The following is a 17,933-nucleotide window of genomic DNA, read 5'->3' on the forward strand; positions in this document are numbered from 1 at the left end:
CCTTCTAGTCATTTTGCTCAGTGCAGAGTGGCCAAAAGCAAGTTGCATTGGGAAAAAGAGAAAAAGAGAGGAGAGAAAGAAGGAAAGAAAAGAGAAAGAGAAAAAAAAGGGAAGAGAAAAAAAAATGAAAGAAAAAAAAAGAAGAAAAAGAGAAAGAAAAAGAAAGGAGAAAAAAAAGGGGGGGGTGGGGGAAGGAAACAAATCAAAAAGCAAAACAAAACAAAACAAAACAAAACAAAACAAAAAAACAAAACAAAAAAAAACAAAACAAAAAAAAAAAAAGAACCACCGGGGAGTATCTTCTGATTCTGTGTACTTTAAGTCCCTTGGCTTCTCCTGGAAGTTGTCAGTCTAGCTGGTGTTCTGGGGGAGGGGCCTGTTGTGCTGGTTTTCAGGTGTTAGCAGTTGGGGGAGCTGCTGTGCCCCTGCCTGGTGCAGGGCTCAGTGGGGGTCGTTTACCCCGTGAGGCCGCAGGAGGAACAGCCCCAGTGGCGGGGCAGCTCTGGAACCTGGATTCAGCTCCGGCAGGAACTCCGTCTGCAGGGCCTGGAGGCTCCGGGGCGGGGCCGCGGATCTGCTCAGCTGGGGCAGGAGCGTCCTCGCTGTCCTGGGCCCTCCCGGCCTCTGCCTGTCCCGGGGGAGGCGGGATCCTGGGCTGTGTCCCGGCGCCCTGTGCTCCGGAGCCTGCGCTGGTGGATTCGCGCTCCCGCCCCGCAACCCCCTCCGCGGAGCCGCCGCCCGAGCCCCTCCGAGCTGCTCCTGGAACCGCGCAGCCCCCTCCGCACGGAGCCTCTTCCTCTGCCCGAGCCCGGCCGAGCTGCTCCCGGGGCCGCGCAGCCCCCTCCGCGGAGCCGCCCCCGAGCCCCCCGAGCTGCTCCGGGTCCCGCCGTGCGCGCTGCAGCCCTTAGGGCCCTCGGCGCACTCTCCTGGGCGCGCAGTTGCTGTTACTGTCCCCGGGAGCCCGAGGGCATCCCCGCCCCCCTGGGTCCTGCTCCACCTCCCTGGAGCCCCTTTCCGCCCGGGAAGGTCGGTGCAGCTCCTGCGTCTCCGGGTCGGGGCTCTCCTGTCCTGGGGACACTCGCCCCGGCCTCAGCCCGGCTCCTCGCGGGGCCCCTCCCCCTTGGAGGCCTTTGTTTCTTTATTTCTTTTTCCCCGTCTTCCTACCTTGATAGAAGCGCGAACTCTTCTCACTGTTGCATTCCAGCTGGTCTCTCTTTAAATCTCAGGCCGGATTCATAGATTTTCAGGATAATTTGAAGGTTTTCTAAGTAGTTTGGTGGAGACAGGTGATTTGGAGACCCGACTCTTCCGCCATCTTGCTCCTCTGCCCTAAATTAAAGTAGTTTGAAGCCATTTGCAATCCACCACAACACCAGATACAAATCTTAGCAAATCTCACTAGGCACACGAGCAGAATGTTGTCATAGGCTCTTCACTGTTCCTGGGAATTCAGCTGTCAATGACATTCTCTATGTTAAAAATTATAATACAAATAAAAAAACACCTTGCTATGCTGTCTCCATTGCCCTTTCAAAATAACTAATTATCCTACAAGAGGTTATTCCCAACACGCCAATCTCTTGTTTCTTGAACCAAACCCAACAGCATGCAAGGTTGGAAAAAACCACAACTCTAACCAGGCAGCGAATATACCTCTACCTTTAGCCTTCCAGAAGCTCTGAAAGCCCTCCTCCCGGCAGAGGTTTCTTCGCAATTGACACCACAGATGGGCCTAAGTATGTTTTTTGCCCTAAGACATAAAGAAAGGTTTGCATTTTTAGAAATATGGTGTGCTCCACACAGAAGAGAGAGGAATCAGGTTTTTTGGTTTAGGGGTCTTTTGTTTTTGTTTCTGTTTTTGTTTTTTTACTTCAAAGCACATTGTCTCTTTGCCAGGCAAAGGACAATGAACCATTCCCAATGACTATTTGCAAGGTGCAGGGTGAAAGTATTTTTCTGCATATTGTTAAAACCAGGCAATGAGTCAATGAAAAAAATTTCCCATGAAATGGTTTTTAGATGTACTTGCTCATTGTTCGTACAAGCATTTATCTTAAAAGGATATGCTCATCTGTTCCAGTCACTAACATTTATACCTATCCAAGCCACAATTAACTCCTACTGAAAATGTTGTTTTCATGATTATTGTGGAACTTAATCTTGTTTACAGACAAATCCAGCTTAGTTATTTGAACCAGGCATCTCTTGCAAAACAGTCTACATCATTGTAGATAGACCACAAAATACCTTCTAGGCAAATGCTCCCCACAATCTGTCACCATGGCAATGCGATATCAGTGTTCCATGGATGGAAAGGGAGGGATAGAGGGACTTCCCAAATATTCTTGTTACCTTCAACAGAACACTGACATGACCGTGTGTGTGTGTGTGTGTGTGTGTGTAAATATTATATCTCAATATTAACCTATAGCCAAAATATGCCAGAAACATTTCCATAAAACCATGTGATCTTTGTGGATGCAGTTCTTATAAATCTGCAGACACATGTGGTTCAATCAGAACACTCCATTCAAAGAAAAATAGCACAACAATCAAAATTGTTACAAAATACTTCAAACCCACTGTAACCCACCCAAGCATCAATATTCCTCTGCTTTTCTCTGCTTTTCCCTCACCTGCATCTGCTACCAAGAGTGAGTTTTTCAAATGGCCCAAATCTTTCTCCCCCATATAGCCACTATCACCTCTGTCACAGATGTCACTAACGTAGATTGACCTAAATTTCTCTCAGCCAACGATAATCTCCCCCTCTCTTTGGGAGTATGGAGAAAAGAAGCTGGAAAATGGAGGAGAATGATATATGCAAGCAGTTTTCCCATAACAAAATGTTAATATTTAAATAAATGAAAAAAAATATTTAAATAAACGTAATACGGGCAGCCCCGGTGGCTCAGTGGTTTAGCGCCACCTTCAGCCCAGGGTGTGATCCTGGAGACCCGGGATGGAGTCCCACGTGGGGCTCCCTGCATGAAGACTGCTTCTCCCTCTACCTGTGTCTCTGCCTCTGTGTGTGTGTGTGTGTGTGTCTTGTGAATAAATAAATAAAATCTTAAAAAATAAATAAAGAAATGAATGAATAGATGAATAAATAAATAAATATATGTAATACAAAATTTGTACATTTTTACTTTAGTCAACTTTCTATCTTGAGGAACATAAAATCAAACTAGCTCAGGAAAAATGGGGGACGGGGTTACTGCAAGGAAATAATAGGCATCCTTTGAGCATCCAAAGTCAGAAAACTAAATATATCAGGGCCTCTCTGGAAATTGTGAATTTAAAAACTGAGTCTTCCCTTTCTGTTTCTCAGGGGCCTGTCTCTATCTCTGTTTACGTGCTCTGTCCTCTTTGTTTCTCTTCCTAAGCTTCTCTGTTTATTCATCTTATACATGACCTATAATAGGGACCTCAGCGTCTGTTCTGTTAGCCTGGGTCTCCTAGTCAAACCTCCTTCTCTGTGTCTTAGCTCAACATCCCAACAGAAAGAGTCTAATTAGCTACTCATAAAACAATGAATCCACTAGCCTGGCTTAGAGATTCTTCCCTAGTTCAATGAGCCGTAGCTTGGAGATGGGGGTCCCATGGGAGATAACACTTTCACTTGCAAAGAATATATCCTACTCTTCAGCCACACCTTTGGGATTCTGGAATCCAAGTGAAAACCAAAATTATAATCCTGATATTTGACATGAGCTTTTGATGTGCTCTGATGGATCAGCTCATTCACCGTTCATTCCAATGCCCTTCTTCTACTGGAGACAGATAAAAAGCTACATTCCTCGGACTCCCTTGAAGAGAGACTTTGGATATAAACTACTTTGCACTAAGTTAGAAGCCCTCTCATGAACTTTTAGAAGGTGAGGATGAGGTGGAGATCTTCCTCCTGCTTTGGATTTGCTGTTGCAAATATGGCCATGGAAATATTAGGGTTTATTTACTGTGGCAGAATTTTATGCCCACCCCAGGCCTCATGTAAGTAGGAGTAGAAGAAGTCAGGAAGCTGGTCCTAAATCACAGCCAAGGTGGTGTGTTCCTGAGGATATAGTTCCAGCGGCAGCTTTCTGATTCCCCACATTCCTGGCAAAAGGAGCAAGTACCCTGAGAGCCAGTTAAGTATGCTTGTGGTGGAGGTCATTCTCAAAGGCCTGGCCTACATCTGAAACCTACAGCACTTCCAAAGATTTTCCAAGCACTAGATCCTTACATTAAACCTCTTTCTGCTAAAAATAGCCATAGCAGTTCTATTCCTACAACTGAAAGAATCGCTAGGCCTAGATCAATAAGATTCAGCGCACAAGTCAAAACCTAGAGGAGAGAGAAAGATGAACAACCACAGATTGTCTCATGGGGACTGCAAAATTACCCTGAGGTAATTGAGAGGCTTAGTTTCTCCATTCTGGTTGACTAAATGTAGAGGATATCTTTGGATACAATCATATAAAGTATTATACAAGTATCCTCTTTTGAAAAAGGAAAAACAGAGCTCAAAGGTAGTTAAAATGGTAAAAATAGTACTCAGAAACTACTGCAAGACAGGAAAAGATACCCCAGGATAGAATTGGCCTCAATTCCAAACATAACAAAAATAAATAAATAAATTCTTCTAGCCAAGAAGCAGGATGAGGTATCAGTGGAGAGAAAATTACTAAGAGGAAATTTTAGGGATGAGGGGGATTCTGGTTAAGTAAACGTCAAAGGATTCTTGGTAAAGGCAGACCAGGGTGATCAATGTCACCTGAGGAATCATGCAGGATAAGGAATTTGATCAGATAATCAGATAGTATGGTCAGATATCAAGGGTGGAGGGTTCGCTCTACACTCACTAAGCAGGATTTTTGCTGAAATTGGCTCATACAAAGACGGACATAGACATCCAAAAGTCAAGGTCCAGTTGACAAGAGGGTTCAGAGGAACCAAACTAAAGTTTAGTTAAGAAGAGATTCTTTGTCACCTTTATAACAGCCCAAGAGATAGGAATTAGGATTCTTATGGTGGGGGCTCTAAGGAAATGAAAAAGACTAGTCTCTTGGTGATAAAGTAAAATGATCATCACACTTAGAGATCTATAAGAAACTAACAGAGAGAATACAGTTGACGCTGAAGGGGGAGAAAAATCACCCTCCTTGAACCAGCAAGATGACCATCATGTTGAGAACAAGTTTAGCAGCCACAGAAACCACAGTAACAGATTAAAAAGTGGACAGGTGAATGGAAACTAGCTAGGGTATCTGCAGCAGGTGAACTTTAGCAGAGGCCAGACCATGAAATACTCAGAATAAGCAGACAAATGTCCACTCTCTCATCAACCAGTAGTGCAGCCCAGTTCTCCTAGCTTAAGCCTCAGGGTCATTCTTACTGAAGTCAATATGTGGCCATATTTCTAACCTTAACTTGCCAAAAGTAACACAAATATAAAGGAAGATTCAAATACTTTCTTTTTTTAAGATTTAATTTATTTTTTCATGAGCGACACAGAGAGAGAGGCAGGCAGAGACATAGGCAGAGGGAGAAGCAGGCTCCATGTAAGGAGCCTGATGTGGGACTCGATCCCAGGACCGTGGGATCACGCCTTGAGCCGAAGACAGATGCTCAACCGCTGAGCCACCCAGACGTCCCTAAAATACTTTCTTACTGGGGTTCTACCACAATGTCAGGAGGAAAGGTGCACATATATGTGGACTTGAAAAACAAGGACATGCCTTAATACATACAGACATATAGAACTAAGAGAAGAAGAAAAAGAAAAAAATTAGAGACTGATATAAACAAAGGGAAAGATCAATTTCAAAAGGAAAGAGGATGACAATGGCAATGGTAAAAAGGAATTTCTTAAGCAACATGTATTGAGTGCCTACATGACCGAGGCATTGTCCTAAGCTCTGGGGATATTGAAGTGAATAAGAGAGACAGGTGATGAGACTTAAGATATTCCGAAAGTAGGTTAGGGTAAGATCAAGGAAACAATTTTGACAAGCACATTGTCTCCTTGTTAGGAAACAAGGAAGACATAGAATCTACATTTTTTAATTTCAGAACAATAATTCTGGGCCATATTTGAACAGATTACAAAGAGAGAGCAGTTGCAGGAGGTGAAAAACGTTAAGAGGCTATTACAATGGTCCAACCAAAATTCATTGTCATCATCACTTGATCTTGAATAATTATTTCTGATTGCTTTCATCACTTTTAATCTTGGATAATTACCATTAATCATGTAAATAAATGCAGAATAGAAGTGTTTTCTGTTTTGTTTTGGGGAGTGAAAGGGAATTCAGAGCACTACTTGTGGTTCTGCTGAATTTAAAGTACCTATATCATAACTACATTGAGGCTAGTTCAACAAGTTGATAATTATAGCTTGAGAATTATGCTTTCCTGCTGAGCTAAATGGAAATATTTGCCAGACCATGAGAAATCAAATGATTAGTTTTTCCAGAGCATATACCACTGGGGGCTAGGAGCTTCTCCTGATTCTAGGTATTATTCCAACTGTACTAACCCTGTCTTCTCCTGCCAGGAGTTTACTCCAAGGATGAATTTCCTGCAGCTGTCACAGGATTTTTCATAATCTCGGAAAATAGGGGTCACTGATTCCTAAGTTAAGGAAACTTCCAAACAGGTTTTTAAATCAAGTCCAAGTAAGCCAGGTGTCTGTGTCTAAAAGTAGTAGGTATAGAATCAGGATCTAATACAAAACCCAAAGAACTGATGTCTAAAATGAATTTGAAATAGCCATAACACTTTCCAGAAGTTTAAATATATACTCTGGCCTGGGCACACTACATTGCTTACCTTCCCTGATACCCTCCTCCACCTTGCCAAGCCTACCAGCAATATCATGTCCTAATGCACATGCCACATGATCCCTGCCCCTTGACCATAGCTTATTGGACCAGGAGTAAATCCCTGAACCAAACTGGGATATTAGATTCTCTCTCTTGAAAATTACTTAATTAAGGCAATTCATTTTAAAAGTTTATAAAACCTAAGGGCTGAGGCTACCATTTTGAGGTGGTCTGTTGTGAAGAACCATAGGCAGGCAGATGAATGACAGAGAACTTGGACTGCCATCAGATAAAAACCAAGCACAAATGATAGACAATATGCCCAAGAACAAGAGAGATTGAAGCAGGAGTTGTCTGGCATTGTTCCAGTTCCAAGCACATCCGAGATGAGAAGTATTAATGTGTGGTTGCTCCTAGCCATCCCTTTTTATCTCCCCAGTCTCTTCTGATTATCTTCTGTCCTCTGTACTTCAAGGGAGTTTATCACTTTGCTAACTAGTTTTCTTTTCAATTGAAAGCATAGGTGAAAAAAAAAAAAAAAAAAAAGAAAGCATAGGTGAAATTCTGACAAGATGGGAGAAAACTGAGAAGAATTCTTGCTTGAATCAGAAAGGGGGACGGAATTCAGAGAACATGGACAAAGATTAAAAAAAAATCTGGAAGCACTGAGTGTCAGGCGGTGTTCTAGAGATAGTTTGTCAAAGTGAAAGAGTCTAGAGAGGGCTGAGGGTCAAGACAAATAGAAAAAGGATTTGTGAAGATGTTGTGATAGTTTCTAAATAAGATTATCTTCACTCATCTTCAAAAGATCAGAAGAAATGATTTCTTATTTTATATATTTTGGATGCTACAGTATGCTGATGTATAGAAGTGACTAGAAACTGAGACAGAGCACCTCAAGGCCTAGGTTGATATGGATTCAACGTTCATTAAATTTTCTACTTTTTAGGCTAAATTAAGTGAATGCCCATATCTTGTTTTTGAACCTTCCTTTAATATCTTCTTTAAAATTCCAAGATAGAATCCTGAATTTATCTCATTTGCCACGCCACCTTCCCACCTTTACTGCAATACGAGGCTAGGTTTCCTTGTTCTTACTTCACAGAGAGGGAAACCAGAGCTCCAAAGCTATACTTGGGATGGAGAAATATGGACTTCGACGATCGTTTCCCTCAGCCTGACTGCCTTTTCATTTAGATGGAGTTTTAATATTTGTTGAAAGTCAAAATAAATGAATAAATGTTAAATAGCAAAACAAGTATTAAAACATCTGTCTCTGGCTTTTAATTCCCAGTTTTCTAGCAGACTGGCCCCTCTCCCACTCTTCAATGTCCCCTAAATGTAATGATATTCACTGCTGTTTAAGTCTTTCTTCATTCAATAGCTGGAGAAATTGTCATTGGTATGCAAACTGGTCTCAGGCAAGGAACATTACTCTTTAATCTCCTAATTTTAATTGGTATGCCATCATGCAGACTGGGGCTGCTAATGGCGTAGTTTGTAGATTAAGACCAGCAGACCTGAACTGCGGTGTGCCATTAGTTACAAATAAAAAGAGGAAAAACACTGAACAATGATAAAAGAGGCCATTCCAAACCAGAGAGAAGATGATCCTTCCTCATCTTCCCCAAGGTTCATGACCCTATTTCAATGTCCATTTGTAACAGGATTCGGATTAATGCTTTCTGCTTGGTCAGATAATTTCAGAACAGTTGGTAAATTGAAATGATTTGCTGTGTACATACCAATGTTATTGGCGGGCCCAGGAAACGTTGCCCAACGATCTGCTTCCCAAGTGACATTGTTTTGACTGATAGAGCTGTTTCTTTCACTAGGAGACAATATTGTAACTGAAAAGAACCTTTCGCTATTTAAGGAAAGCATATTTTTCTCCAGTGGAATTAACTATCATTATTATTTTTGTGTCTTTTCACCCTCCAGTAAGTAGAGTCTAATACATGTTAATCTTTCATAAAGTTCACACATATATCTGTCACCAGTGAAGAAAAGTTCCAAATGAAAAAAGAAAATTTATATTTAGATAGCTAGAGAGATGATTGATAGATACATAGAAATGTAGACACATAGATAGATAGATAGATAGATAGATAGATAGATAGATAGATGATAGGTAAGAGAGAGGAAGAGGAATTGAAATAGAACAGTCTAAAAAAAAAAGAAATAGAACAGTCTAATTACAGTCTAGTTACTCCATTTACTTCTCAGAAAGAGCAAATAAAAACCGTTGTCAAGTGAAAGAGAGGAGACAAAAAAAAAAAAAAAAGTCACATTACTCTGAAAACAAAAGGAAGGAAATAAAATACCGTAGTCTGCCCTTTTTGCAGGGGTATGCTCTAAAACCACCCCCATGGATGCCTGAATCCACAGATAGCAATCCCTGTGGATTACTGAACCCAGTAAAAACTATGTTTTTTCCTATACATACATACCAATGATAAAGTTAAATTTACAAATTAGGCACAATAAGAGATTAACAACAATAACTAATAATAAAATGGAACAATTATAATATACTGTAATAAAAATCACAGTGAATGAATGTGGCCTCTCAAAATTTCATATTGTATCGTACTCACCTTTCTTCCTCTGATGATGCGAGAGGATAAAATGCCTATGTGATGGGATGAAGTGAAGTGAATAATGCAGACATTGTGACATAGCATTAGGCTTCGTTCTTCTGATGGTATGTTGGGAGGATCATCTGCTTCTGGACCTCAGTTGACTGTGGGTTTCTCTGAAACCACAGAAAGCAAAACGACAGGTAAGGGGACACTACTGTATAATAATATATTAATATCTGTGAAGGGTTGAGTTGACATAAAGAAGAGCTAACCCTCAGAATCTATAAATGTCACCTCATTTTGTCATAGGACTTTTGTAGATGATCGAGTTATGATGAAGTCACTAGGATGAGTTCTGATCTGAGATGACTGTTGTCCTTATAAGGGAGGGAAATTTGGACAGAGAGATAGAGACACACAGCAGGAAGATGAGGTGCAGGCACACAGGGAGAAGAAGGCCACGTGACTGGAATAATGTGTCTACAAGCTAAGGGACACTGCAGATTGTCAGCAAACACCAGAAACTAGAAGAAGGGAAGATTCTCCCCCTAGAGCCTTCAGAGACAGCATGGCATGCTGACACCTTGATCTTGGACTTCTAGCTTCCAAAATATGAAACAATAAAATGTCTGTTGTTGAAAGCCACTCAGTTTGTGTCACTTTGTGACCAGAGCCCTAGAAAACTAATATAACACCTACACTGATTCTGTACTTGCCTCCTCACTGCCGTTATTCTAGCTCACCTGTGCTCCCTCCTCTTCAAAGGAATCTGGTTTTACAGAAGGTCATAGAGAAATAGCAGATAGCAGCTAATACTTCTCAAGATCTTTATTTAATAAACCATCTTAGCAAATTCTCAAACAATCCTGAAGGCACATATTATCACTAGAGCTCTGAGATGTTGAGAATCTTGCCCAAGGAAACACGGCTGGAAAGCAGCAGAGTTGGAACTAAGTCAGTGCCCAAGCATGCTACTGTACAAGACATCTGACCGTATCGCACCCCCTCAAACAATTTTTCAAGGTACCTAAAATAAAACACAAAAAACTTCTGGTCTATGGCAATGAACTGCACCATTTCAAAGCCAATGCTGCTATAAGCTAGAATGAAGGATTCTGGTGACTGGGAAGGCTAGGTCTGGGGAATTGGTGAGGTGAGAAGATGGGAAGTTTCCCATATCCCTTCTCCTTCTCATCCTCTTAAGTCTACTTTTGCAGGGATTGGCCTCTACTCAAATGCCTGGGCCCATTTTGGGGACTGGCCCTATAAATAAAGCATGATGCCCCGAAACCGTCTCCTAAGTATGCAAAACAGCTGGAGGTATCTGGAGAGGACCAGGGTAACATGAGGAGAACAGAGGCCAGAAAGCCTGCTCCTTTCCTTAGTCAGATGCAGGAAGCTTCCTGCCCTGGTGGAGGTAGGGGGGAAACCACCAGGGGTCTGTTGGCCCTTCTCTTTCCTTTTCACAACCACAATGATCCAAAATCAGTGTCAGCCTGGGGACCCTGTTAGGATATCTTGTTGTTTTATTTTGTGGCAAGGATAATATTTTCAAACTCTGTGCCTCTGAGACATCTCCAAAAATAATTGGTACAACAAAAACTGTTAACTTTTCAAATTAGTAAAATAATAGTGACTTCTTCACTAATAATAATAACTATTATAAAGTTTATGATTGTTACATGTCAGACCCTGAAGTAAGTGCTTTGCCAGCATTAAATTTTGAATCCTCTCAGCGATACGGGGAAGCACTTATTGCTCTCCCCATTTTATAGATGGAGAAACTGAGGCTCAAAGAGACCTAATTACCTGGCTCAAGGCCAAATGGTTAGAAAGTGGCAAAGCCAAGAAGACATTATAGGTTTATTTGATTCCAAAGCTCATATTCTTTCCTCTAGGAATGAGGAGCTAGCCTTTGGATAGAGGATGTTCAGATAAAGGAATAGGGAGTTGATTGACCCTATACAAAGATCCCTATTCCAGCCCACATATTGCAGGCTCCTTGGCCACCAGGGATGAATCAGAGCTGAGCCAGTGAGAAGGAAAGACCAATAATCTGAGTCATGACAAAAGAGTCCTCATTTTTAGCCTGTGCTTTATCAACTTTACAGTGCCTGTGGTTTAGGGAACAGCAGTGTCCTTCTGTGAAAAACAACAGCCTCTTTATGTTGCTCCCCCAAAGGCCTGCATCCAGCAGGAACGCTCATGTGATTACCTCGCCCAGAGGCACACTCACATGATTACCTCATCCAGTCAAAAATGTAAGGGAGTCCCTGTCAACTTTTCTACTCAGGCCAAAGTAACAGATGATTGTTAGGCTTCAGATCAGCCAGTCATGCATTTCCTGAAGAAACATCACTACCGTAAACAAATGGTTCTCAGCTCTTTCTCCCAACCCAGGTATGAGCTCTTACACACCCACTGGTGGCAATGACTCTAGACAATTACAAGAAGATGGTGGATTCAGTCTACTGCCTGACAGAAATGGAAACCATTTCTTTCTCACTTTAGATTCTTATCACAGTTCAAGATGCAAAGAACATGCCCCTTATATATTTCTTGAAGAGATGGATAGATGGATGGATGGTGAACAGAAAGTATTAAATTTTTGGCAAGAGAAAAATTAGCAAGTCATAATTGGAGGGAAAGTGTTTGAGGAAGGCAAATTGGAAGGGGTGTAAATTGTCAAGTAGACAGGAAGCAAGAAAACCATTCATTCATTCAACAATTGCTTACCGAGCTCCTGCCATACACCAGGCACTGAGGCACTGGAGATACCAACTCAAAAATCCCTGCCCTCCCAGAGCTTTCCTCCCATTCTAGTGGGAGAAAGATACAATAAATATAAAAGTACTATACGAAAAGGTGAAAAAATCTTTACAAGTAAATAAGATGAGAAATGTCATTTTTTATAGTGTGACCGTGAAAGGCTTCACTGAGATGATATTTGAGCAAAGTCTTGAAAAGTTGGGCAAGCAAGTCAGGCAGATGTCTGAAGGAAGACTGCTGATGTGAATGAGAACAGCCAATGCAGGTGCTTGGAGCAGTGGAAAAAAAACATGGTTGAAATGGTGACAGAGGAAAAACAATTTAGGAAATGAGATTGGAAAGGTATGGTGAGAGATAGCTTGTAGAGTTTTGGCAATTCTATTGAGTAAAAAGGAAAACCAAGGGAAGGTTTTGAGCAAAAGATTGATTTGGTCTGACTCCACCCCCTCACTTCTGTGTATAGCAAATGTAGGAAAAAAGGATGGGATCTAAAAATCATCTAGAAGGCCACTATAACTTATTGCCAAAAGGTGAAAGATAATACTGCTTTGGTAATGACAGACAGTAATAATTGTCATATTTTTGGTGCATTTTCAGAAAAGATCCTCCAGAATTTCCAAACAGCGAGGTATGGGTATAGAAGAGGAAAAAAAGGAGCCATTGATGATTCTTTATAATGTTTACCTGAGCAATTAGAGTTGCCATTAACTCAGATGTCAATGGAACAATTGTAGAGGGAAGATGAGTCAGGTGTGAACAGGTAATGTCTGAGGTGTCTATTCAATGAAGATGGAAGTGGAAGACTTGGATGCATGAATCTAGAGTACCAGGAGAAGTCTCGGTTAGTGATACAAACATAGGAGTTGCCAGATTTTACATGATATTGAAAGTCCTGAGACTGGATAAGATCACCAAGGAAGTGAATGTAGACAGAGGAAAAAAAAGGATCAAGAACTGTGTCCTGGAATAATCCAACATGCAGAAATCAGAAAAAAAAAAAAAAAAAAAAGATGTTAAAGAGAACCCACCTAGGTCTTCCCAGGGAAGGACACTGTCATGGAAGCCAAGAGAAGCAAGAGTTTCCAAGAGGAAGAAATGAACATGCATGACAAAAGCTGATAAGTCAAGTAAGACAGAAGCTGAGAATTGACAATCAGATCTAGCAACATTGAGGTCATTGGTGATCTTGACAAGACCTAATTGGATGAATTGGTTGGAGCAAAAGTCTGACCAGTGGGGCTTTAGGAAAAAATAATGGGAAAAGAGAAGAAGGAGATGGTGAGAATAGATAAATCTACAAAGAGCTTTGTTGTCAAGAAAGGAGACTGGGAAAACAAGAAGGAAAGAGGACGAAATGAATGTCATGCCAAAGAGTAGGGGAGAGGTGAGAAGCCTGCTCTGGTACAAGCAATAACATGGTGCATTAGCTACAGAGAATTTTAAAACAGTAAACAAAAAACAAAAAACAAAAAAAACACTGGCTAAAAGTTAGTCAGCTTTACATTATTACCATGGGACAGCTATTCTGAACAATATCAGCAAAAAAAAAAAAAAAAAAAACTCCTACCCACTACAGCAGGCTTCTAACCAGCAACCACCACCACTCTTTTGGTTCACCATCAGAAGGGAGAAAGGAAGATAATGAATGTTTTTGTAAATAAATAAATAAATAAATAAATAAATAAATAAATAAATAAAATAAAACTGCTATTGTGACTTTCACATACAGTCCTCCCCTACAAATTGTGATGATACAAATGTATTATACAACTATTACTGGCTCTTTTCTGGCAGTGGGAAGAATGGTACACTGGATCATTTCCCAACCTCTTGCCTTAGGGTCTTGAATCTTCCCCTTCTGTCTCACAAGGGCTATAAATTCCCACCTATCCCACTAACAGAATAGAATAGACTTTTGGTAACCTCTTTCTTCCATTGGGTTGAAGATGGCATCATTGGGCAGGTGCCATCTGTGGATGTTTACCTGTCACCTCAAATAAATGAGATGGCCCTCAAGTCTCATCTTGGGCTTATCAATCAGTTGACCAACTGGTGATGTCCACCACAGTCACACCTAAGAAAAGAATTGTGGCCAGGTCTTGGTTATCCGGCCAGGCTGCACTTAGCTGTGACCACAAGGTCTTGTTATTCTTGATGGAAAGTGAGTAGCAATGACATATGCGACTCCCATGTCTCAGACTTCAGATAATGGTACACTTCCCCCCTTTGCCCTGGAATTCAGAAGGCAGCAATGGTTATGTGACTACAAGCATGCAGAAGGCAATTCTCAGGGGATGAAAAAGAAATGGCTTAGCAAGAGCTCAGACCCTAAGTGATCACAGAAAAAGCTGCCCCGGGGTGTGGATAGTGAGAGGAAATCCATACCTGTAGACTTTAAGTCACTTCTCCTGGGGTCTACTGGGGTTAGAACTTTACAACTCTCTAATGAATACCCTTTGCATGTCCCTAACAAAGAAGTCTTTGTTATTCAACACAGCACCTAGAGCCCCTCACCGTCCAACTCCATCTTGCATCCTCTTGCATTCCCAGCCTCGTTTTGAATGACATCAATAAATTAATGTACATGAAGACTAAAAGGGCAAAGGGGTAATGTCTTTTTTCCCCTGTCTCTTTCAGTGAGTAAATGAGAACAGTTTCAAGGTTAAATCTTTCCCCTAAATGAAAAGGAAGAAAAACTGATTCTGAACTGAGTAGAAGGGAGGGGGACAAGGTGGCAGGTGCTTTGAACACACGGATTCTAAAAATGTGGCTAACACGTTTCTCCCTTCATCCTCAAGAAAATGTCATTCCCGAACTATTTGTTCTTTCTGGGAGCAACCAGAATTGCAGCAACTTTTGTTTTACATCTGATTACGATCTAGGAGATTTACCTGGACCCAGGATTAAGAATATATGTCTACCTCCTTAACAACTAGAAAGTCTGCAGCCAGATGATGTTAGAGAAAATTACTAGCATCTTACAATCATATTTCACAGTTTTCAAAATTCTTTTAAATACTTAACACTTATTTGTTTTTATATGTGTCTTCCTACCCCATCCACGAGAGATTATGCTCTACGTGAGAAGTATGGTTTTTATTTCTGTGTCTCTATTTTCACGCCACTTTCTTGTTAAGTTCTAAGTAAATGTTCTGTAAATTTAATTGAATTGGATCCTCATGGCAACTCTAGGAGAGGTGAGGCAAGGAGTGGCATGACCATCAGACTGAGTAGGAGGCCGATGCTCCGCGAAGTCGAGATGAGACCTTTCTTGCACAATTATTCTATAAATTGCAATTTGGTTATTCAACCCTTGTTATTAGTTGTTGAGCTTCCTCCAGGAGAAAACTTTAAGCTAAAAATCAGAATTTCAACACTTCGTTTCCATTTACAGCTCACAAATCTATGCCCTTGTTGTTGGATTTCTTTAAACTTCAAAGAATTACAGGGACTAGGGACAAGAGAAGTATTTTTAATGATGATCCCATAAAACATCATACGCACTTGGGGTGCCTGGGTGGCTCAGTGGTTGAGAAACTGCCTTTGGCTCAGGTCGTGATCCCGGGGTCTGGGGATTGAGTGCCTCATCAGGCTCCCTCCAGGCTCTCTGCCTGTGTCTCTGCCTCTCTCTGTGTCTCTCATGAATAAATAAATAAAATCTTTAAAAAAAATTTTAAAATACCATATGGACCTGATTTTTTTTAAAATGCATGCAATAGAGCACAGAATGAAGGCTACATTCTCCCTCTGTTTTCTATCTGGACTCCCAGGGTAGCAATTTGTTCTCAGGTTTTCCCTTTGTAGATTAGATCCCAGTCCCTAGGTTTCTCAGCCTCAGCAAAAATGTCTATACCCTAGTCTGGCATGAAAACAGTGAAATGCCTGACATCGAGGGACCATGATGACTTGTGTGACTTAACTCCTCAAAAATTCAACTTTGTGTAAAAGCCCCATGATGTTTGTGTTATTCAAATAGGCAAATGTCATGATAAAAGAATTTTATTATTTATTTTATTATGATTTCTGAAGCCAAAAGAAAGAAGTTTATTATTTCTGGATTACCTGGGTGGCTCAGTAGGTTAAGCATGTGTCTTCACCTCAGGTCATGATCCCAGGGTCCTGAGATAGAGCCCTGCATCAGGCTTCCTCTTCAGCAGGGAATCTGGTTCTCCCTCACCTTTTATCCCTCCCCCAACTTGTGCTTTCACTCTCTCACTCTCTCTCTCCCAAATAAATAAATAAAACCTTTTTAAAAGTTGAAAAAATAGAGAAGTGTATTATTTTCTGGCTCAAGTAAAGTCTTTCTGGAAGCTCCAGTGAGCATTCCATATGATCGCTCAAGGATCCAGGCTCTTTCTCTCTTATGGGTCTATTCTCACCTTGGACCTCAGCGGCCTCTTGATTCAATCAGTAGGGAGGGAAGAGGAATAAAGGGAACTGGCATTCATGTTCCAATAGTCAAAACTCAGGCACACAGCCATGACCATTTGCTAAGGGGCCTGGGAAACACCTTCTAGCCATGTATCCCAGGGGAAGAGGAGGTGGGCTCCACCTAACCTAAAGCTACATGGTGTAGGTGGGGAGGCTAATCTCTAATTGAATTCTTGCCAAATTGGCAGGGTAGAGTCTAGAGTTTTATTTAACTAGACTTGAAGGAATAAAGTACTATGACATTTCTCATACAACTGGGTTTTTCTAATGTTATCTATACTTGCTACATGCAACTGCCTTTATTTTGTGATTTACCAACCCTGGATAGCACCTGTTAGCTCCTTGCTGTGAAGGATAAAGAATTTGGTTCATTTACACTACCTTCCCCCTTCTCTCCCTGCCTCATTTTCCAAATTTTATTAATTATATTGTTATATTGATTTCTTTTATGACTTGAAATATGACAAATTCTGTTTCCTGGATTTTCCAATTTAACAAGTTTCTGTTGACTCCTTGCTATAAAATATAAGAAAATTACTCCCTTTACTTACTCTTTTCTTTTTTTCATTTATCTTTCCTTTTCTATCCTTTATTTTTTGGTTTTTGGTGTTAAGTTGCCAAGTTTTATCACCTTGACATTATGTTCTATAATTCTAATCCCAAGTGTAGCAGGCTTTGCCTATATATTAATGCACACACTGAAAATTATAAAACAGCATTTTCGTGATTATGCTTATGCAACTATCATTCAACATAGAGCCAAATAGTGTGGTTCCAAGCATGGAGCTGGAAGTAGAATCCTTCACTATCAGAGTATTACTGGTAAAGGGAAAATCTTCAGTGTTTTACCTTAAAGCAGTGCTTCTCAAACCTGAACTTTCACATAAATCACCCCAGGATCTTTGTCAAATGAAGTAGGTCTCAGGTGAGACCCAAGACTCTGCCTTTCTGATAAGCTCCCAGGTGATGTTGATGGTGCTGGTCCATCGACTGCAATCTGGGCATCAAGCCATAACGGATTAAACTTCTTTTTGTACCTTTTCAGTTCTCATCATTTTGTCTTTGTTTTGGTTTGGGTTGGGTTTTTTGTTTTCGTTTTTTGTTTTGTTTTTGTTTTGTTTTGTTTTGTTTTGTTTTTTGTTTTTGGATCACAGTGAACCTCTAGTGATATAAGATCTATTATTGTCTTCCCTTCTTGAACTCCAATTTCAACCACTCTTGAGGCTCCTGTTTAGAAAATTCCATATGATCTCTGTGTTGCATTCTCAATTTCCTACAAAACAATGTTGATTACTTATTTAGTACTGCTTTTCAAGTCAGTAGTATGCTTTGAAACTTTTAGGTA

The 17,933-nt window shown here is 40.8% G+C and overlaps 2 long non-coding RNA genes across 11 annotated transcripts in view; one reads left to right on the forward strand and one right to left on the reverse strand.

The window, feature by feature from the left end:
* Positions 1-17,933, reverse strand: part of LOC140622704 (uncharacterized) — an 81,241-nt gene that overhangs the window by 26,642 nt on the left and 36,666 nt on the right. For 7 of the 10 annotated variants that reach the window (XR_012022410.1, XR_012022413.1, XR_012022406.1 and 4 more), the window contains 3 exons: positions 9,404-9,561; positions 8,552-8,637; positions 1,660-1,750 (listed from right to left, as the gene is read on the reverse strand). This is a non-coding gene — a long non-coding RNA (uncharacterized lncRNA). The remainder of the gene's footprint in view (positions 1-1,659; positions 1,751-8,551; positions 8,638-9,403; positions 9,562-17,933) is intronic. The other 3 variants (XR_012022408.1, XR_012022407.1, XR_012022412.1) reach the window with 2 other exon arrangements.
* On the forward strand, positions 9,524-13,765 carry LOC140622724 (uncharacterized). The gene is made up of 2 exons (XR_012022416.1): positions 9,524-9,588; positions 12,755-13,765. It is a non-coding gene; the product is annotated as an uncharacterized lncRNA (long non-coding RNA).

Source organism: Canis lupus, chromosome 2, assembly GCF_048164855.1.
Source record: "Canis lupus baileyi chromosome 2, mCanLup2.hap1, whole genome shotgun sequence".
NCBI classification, from domain to species: Eukaryota; Metazoa; Chordata; class Mammalia; order Carnivora; family Canidae; genus Canis; species Canis lupus.